This window comes from Oncorhynchus nerka, linkage group LG4, assembly GCF_034236695.1.
Source record: "Oncorhynchus nerka isolate Pitt River linkage group LG4, Oner_Uvic_2.0, whole genome shotgun sequence".
Taxonomy (NCBI): Eukaryota; Metazoa; Chordata; class Actinopteri; order Salmoniformes; family Salmonidae; genus Oncorhynchus; species Oncorhynchus nerka.
Genome location: NC_088399.1, coordinates 18873747 through 18880972, shown reverse-complemented (window position 1 = coordinate 18880972; position 7226 = coordinate 18873747).

Sequence of the window (7226 nt, the reverse complement as noted above, 5' to 3'; positions counted from 1 at the left end):
ACTCCAACATAAGTGTATGTAAACTTCTGACTTCAACTGTTTCTAGTCTATTGCATAATTACAATGTTACAATAATTACAATGTGTAATCATTGATGTCCCAGGAGCAGGAGTAGTAAACACTGTTGAAGAGTTTAATTGTAATACATACATGCAGACACAGCATCATTCAAAGAATGGAGTTTTACATGACTGAAAAAGATTGTCTCAGAGATTCATACCTGAACCGCACCTTTATTTGCCAAGGAAGAGTACATGATCAGTGAATATATTCAATGTACAGTCTACAATGTGGGAATCTCATGCGTCGTAATTTAAATTTGTATTTATTTAACCTTTATTTAACTAGGCAAGACAGTTAAGATTACATTCTTATTTACAATGACAGCCTTGGAACAGTGGGTTAACTGCCTTGTTCAGGGGCAGAACAACAGATGTTTACCTTGTCAGCTGGGGGATTCCATCTATGAACCGTTCGGTTACTGGCCCAACGCTAATGGTTACATGTATATATACATGTATATAGGACTTGCATCCTTGGCACAATAAAGTTATTATATTGTACTCTATCCATAGACTTCATTAATGCCATTCAGACTTGAAGTTGATACAACAACTATGATAGCTGAGGTTCATAGATTGGTGTGAATATTAGTTCAGAACCTAACGTTTTAGGGTCCATACACAGATCGGCTACACATTCATAGACATACAGTTATTTTTATCCTCCACTACACAATAAGCAAGTAAATAGTTAACTAGCTATGTTACTTCAGCTGCATTACAAGGCAAGCTTACACAATGGTACATTCAATTTTCAGTAAATACTTTAACTTGCTAGATTCTTTACATCCACTGTTTCACAAGACGACAGCCTGGTTTGCTGGTTTTCTCAGGGGTCCCTAAAACATTCTCCTAACACTAGCTAGCTGGCTAATGTTAGCAGATAACTTGCTAAATAGCGATTTTCGTAAATTAACTTTATGACAAAAAATATGCACAAAAGTTTGTCTCTACATTAACTAACATATTCCTCTCAATTGTAATTTTTTTGCTTGACTCGTTATGACGTTATAACAACTTACCATTTGGTTCCACCGTAATGTTTGTCTTTGTTGAAGAACGCCACCAGGTAAGGGTGGCTCGCGTCAAAATTCATCATTGGAACCACTCAATATGATTGGTCATATAAAAACCTTGGGACCCAAATGCATAATGAGTGCTCTAACGCACCCTTGTGGTGGTCTGAAGCAATGAAGCCGTGACGCTGGGTATCTGTAAGTCCCGCGGTGCAAGCTTGCAACTTTTAAAGGAGGAACCACTGTATGCTCCCCTAGACACAACTACGACAACATAACCAACAAAAACGGGTCACAACTCCTGCAGCTCTGTTGGATGCTGTGTATGTACATAGTCAATGGTAGTCAATAGCTCATCTCTTGGCACTAGTACTGTAGACTACTTTATCACTGACTTCAACCCAGAGTCTCAGTCCATCCAGCGTTCACAGTCCGTCCACTGACATCCTTATCAGATCACAGCTAAATCACACTACTTGAACAGAGCTATGCTCAATCACGAGGCATCATTGCCAAAGGAACTGAATAATATTAAGAAATGCTACAGATGGAAGGAAAATAGTGTGGAAATCTACCAAAAAACAATTAAGCAACAACAAATTCAATAATTTCTTGACAATTTAATTGACAAAAGGTTTCACTGTAATAGTGAAGGTATAAATTTGGTAGTAGAAAACCTAAACAGTATATTTGACCTCTCAACTTCCCTATAAAATCAAAAAATGTCAGACAACCTAAGAAAATGAACAACAATGACACATGTTTTGATGAATAATGCAGAAACCTGAGAAAGAAATGTAGAAATCTATCCAACCAAAAACATAAAGACCCAGAAATCCTGAGCCTACACCTTCACTATGGTGAATCACTAAAACAATACAGAAATACACTACGTTAAAAGAAGGAACAGCACGTCAGAATTCAGCTCAATGTAATTGAAGAATCATGTTAAATGTGAAACCAGAGAAAAAAACTCTATACCACCTTTACTCCACACACAGAGATGCGTACAATTCTCTCCCTCGCCCTTCATTTGACAAATCTGACCATAATTCTATCTTCCTGATTCCTGCTTACAAACAAAAACTAAAGCAGGAAGCACCAGTGACTCGGTCATTTAGAAAGTTGTCAGATGAAGCAGATGCTAAGCTACAGGACTGTTTTGCTAGCACAGAGTGGTTAATGTTCCGGGATTCTTCCGATGGCATTGACGAGTACACCACATCAGTCACTGGCTTCATCAATAAGTGCACCGATGACGTCGTCCCCACAGTGAAGGTACGTACATACCTCAGGAGCTAAAGGGTAGAGCTGACTCTAACCCGGAAGCTTATAAGAAATCACGCTATGCCCTCCAATGAACCATCAAACAGGCCAAGCATTAATATAGGACTAATCACGGGCTGGTATGGACACTGCTCGGCCTCCGACCGCAAGGCACTACAGAGGATAGTGCGTACGGCCCAGTGCATCACTGGGGCCAAGCTTCCTGCTATCCAGGACCTCTATGCCAGGCAGTGTCAGAGGAAGGCCCTAAAAATTGTCAAAGACTCCAACCACCCTAGTCATAGACGGCAAGCGGTACCGGAGCGCCAAGTCTAGGTCCAAAAGGTTTCTTAACAGCTTCTACCCCGAAGCCAAAAGACTGCTGAACAGCTAATCAAAAGGCTACCCAGACCCCTCTTTTACGCTGCTGCTACTCTCTGTTTATTATTTATTCATGGTCACTTTAACTCTACCTACATGTACATATTACCTCAATTACCTCGACTAACCGGTGCCCCTGCACATTGACTCTGTACCGGTACCCCCGGTATATAACCTCCACATTGACTCTGTACCGGTACCCCCTGTATATAGTCTCCACATTGACTCTGTACTGGTACCCCCTGTATATAGTCTCCACATTGACTCTGTACCGGTGCCCCCTGTATATAGTCTCCACATTGACTCTGTACTGGTACCCCCTGTATATAGTCTCCACATTGACTCTGTACCGGTACCCCCTGTATATAGTCTCCACATTGACTCTGTACTGGTACCCCCTGTATATAGTCTCCACATTGACTCTGTACTGGTACCCCCTGTATATAGTCTCCACATTGACTCTGTACCGGTGCCCCCTGTATATAGTCTCCACATTGACTCTGTACTGGTACCCCCTGTATATAGTCTCCACATTGACTCTGTACTGGTGCCCCTGCACATTCACTCTGTACCGGTACCCCCTGTATATAGTCTCCACATTGACTCTGTACTGGTGCCCCTGCACATTCACTCTGTACTGGTACCCCCTGTATATAGTCTCCACATTGACTCTGTACTGGTACCCCCTGTATATAGTCTCCACATTGACTCTGTACCGGTACCCCCTGTATATAGTCTCCACATTGACTCTGTACCGGTATCCCCTGTATATAGTCTCCACATTGACTCTGTACCGGTACCCCCTGTATATAGTCTCCACATTGACTCTGTACTGGTACCCCCTGTATATAGTCTCCACATTGACTCTGTACCGGTGCCCCCTGTATATAGTCTCCACATTGACTCTGTACTGGTACCCCCTGTATATAGTCTCCACATTGACTCTGTACCGGTACCCCCTGTATATAGTCTCCACATTGACTCTGTACTGGTACCCCCTGTATATAGTCTCCACATTGACTCTGTACTGGTACCCCCTGTATATAGTCTCCACATTGACTCTGTACTGGTACCCCCTGTATATAGTCTCCACATTGACTCTGTACCGGTGCCCCCTGTATATAGTCTCCACATTGACTCTGTACTGGTACCCCCTGTATATAGTCTCCACATTGACTCTGTACTGGTGCCCCTGCACATTCACTCTGTACCGGTACCCCCTGTATATAGTCTCCACATTGACTCTGTACTGGTGCCCCTGCACATTCACTCTGTACTGGTACCCCCTGTATATAGTCTCCACATTGACTCTGTACCGGTACCCCCTGTATATAGTCTCCACATTGACTCTGTACCGGTACCCCCTGTATATAGTCTCCACATTGACTCTGTACCGGTATCCCCTGTATATAGTCTCCACATTGACTCTGTACCGGTACCCCCTGTATATAGTCTCCACATTGACTCTGTACCGGTATCCCCTGTATATAGTCTCCACATTGACTCTGTACTGGTACCCCCTGTATATAGTCTCCACATTGACTCTGTACTGGTACCCCCTGTATATAGCCTCCACATTGACTCTGTACCGGTACCCCCTGTATATAGTCTCCACATTGACTCTGTACTGGTACCCCCTGTATATAGCCTCCACATTGACTCTGTACTGGTACCCCCTGTATATAGTCTCCACATTGACTCTGTACCGGTACCCCCTGTATATAGTCTCCACATTGACTCTGTACTGGTACCCCCTGTATATAGTCTCCACATTGACTCTGTACCGGTATCCCCTGTATATAGCCTCCACATTGACTCTGTACTGGTATCCCCTGTGTATAGTCTCCACATTGACTCTGTACCGGTACCCCCTGTATATAGTCTCCACATTGACTCTGTACTGGTACCCCCTGTATATAGTCTCCACATTGACTCTGTACCGGTATCCCCTGTATATAGCCTCCACATTGACTCTGTACTGGTATCCCCTGTGTATAGTCTCCACATTGACTCTGTACCGGTACCCCTGTATATAGTCTCCACATTGACTCTGTACTGGTACCCCTGTATATAGTCTCCACATTGACTCTGTACTGGTACCCCCTGTATATAGTCTCCACATTGACTCTGTACCGGTATCCCCTGTATATAGTCTCCACATTGACTCTGTACCGGTATCCCCTGTATATAGTCTCCACATTGACTCTGTACCGGTACCCCCTGTATATAGTCTCCACATTGACTCTGTACTGGTACCCCTGTATATAGTCTCCACATTGACTCTGTACTGGTACCCCTGTATATAGTCTCCACATTGACTCTGTACTGGTACCCCTGTATATAGTCTCCACATTGACTCTGTACTGGTACCCCCTGTATATAGCCTCCACATTGACTCTGTACTGGTACCCCCTGTATATAGCCTCCACATTGACTCTGTACTGGTACCCCTGTATATAGTCTCCACATTGACTCTGTACTGGTACCCCTGTATATAGCCTCCACATTGACTCTGTACTGGTACCCCCTGTATATAGCCTCCACATTGACTCTGTACTGGTACCCCCTGTATATAGTCTCCACATTGACTCTGTACTGGTACCCCCTGTATATAGTCTCCACATTGACTCTGTACTGGTACCCCCTGTATATAGTCTCCACATTGACTCTGTACTGGTACCCCCTGTATATAGTCTCCACATTGACTCTGTACTGGTACCCCCTGTATATAGTCTCCACATTGACTCTGTACCGGTACCCCTGTATATAGTCTCCACATTGACTCTGTACCGGTACCCCCTGTATATAGTCTCCACATTGACTCTGTACCGGTACCCCTGTATATAGCCTCCACATTGACTCTGTACTGGTACCCCCTGTATATAGTCTCCACATTGACTCTGTACTGGTATCCCCTGTATATAGTCTCCACATTGACTCTGTACCGGTACCCCCTGTATATAGTCTCCACATTGACTCTGTACTGGTACCCCCTGTATATAGTCTCCACATTGACTCTGTACCGGTACCCCCTGTATATAGCCTCCACATTGACTCTGTACCGGTATCCCCTGTATATAGTCTCCACATTGACTCTGTACTGGTACCCCCTGTATATAGTCTCCACATTGACTCTGTACTGGTACCCCCTGTATACAGCCTCCACATTGACTCTGTACTGGTACCCCCTGTATATAGTCTCCACATTGACTCTGTACTGGTACCCCCTGTATATAGTCTCCACATTGACTCTGTACCGGTACCCCCTGTATATAGCCTCTACATTGACTCTGTACCGGTACCCCCTGTATATAGTCTCCACATTGACTCTGTACCGGTATCCCCTGTATATAGTCTCCACATTGACTCTGTACTGGTACCCCCTGTATATAGTCTCCACATTGACTCTGTACTGGTACCCCCTGTATATAGCCTCCACATTGACTCTGTACCGGTACCCCCTGTATATAGCCTCTACATTGACTCTGTACCGGTACCCCCTGTATATAGCCTCCACATTGACTCTGTACTGGTACCCCCTGTATATAGCCTCCACATTGACTCTGTACCGGTACCCCCTGTATATAGCCTCCACATTGACTCTGTACTGGTACCCCCTGTATATAGTCTCCACATTGACTCTGTACTGGTACCCCCTGTATATAGTCTCCACATTGACTCTGTACTGGTACCCCCTGTATATAGTCTCCACATTGACTCTGTACCGGTACCCCTGTATATAGTCTCCACATTGACTCTGTACTGGTACCCCCTGTATATAGTCTCCACATTGACTCTGTACCGGTATCCCCTGTATATAGCCTCCACATTGACTCTGTACTGGTATCCCCTGTGTATAGTCTCCACATTGACTCTGTACCGGTACCCCCTGTATATAGTCTCCACATTGACTCTGTACTGGTACCCCCTGTATATAGTCTCCACATTGACTCTGTACTGGTACCCCCTGTATATAGTCTCCACATTGACTCTGTACCGGTATCCCCTGTATATAGTCTCCACATTGACTCTGTACCGGTATCCCCTGTATATAGTCTCCACATTGACTCTGTACCGGTACCCCCTGTATATAGTCTCCACATTGACTCTGTACTGGTACCCCCTGTATATAGCCTCCACATTGACTCTGTACTGGTACCCCCTGTATATATTCTCCACATTGACTCTGTACTGGTACCCCCTGTATATAGTCTCCACATTGACTCTGTACTGGTACCCCTGTATATAGTCTCCACATTGACTCTGTACTGGTATCCCCTGTATATAGCCTCCACATTGACTCTGTACTGGTACCCCCTGTATATAGCCTCCACATTGACTCTGTACTGGTACCCCCTGTATATAGTCTCCACATTGACTCTGTACTGGTACCCCCTGTATATAGCCTCCACATTGACTCTGTACTGGTACCCCCTGTATATAGCCTCCACATTGACTCTGTACTGGTACCCCCTGTATATAGTCTCCACATTGACTCTGT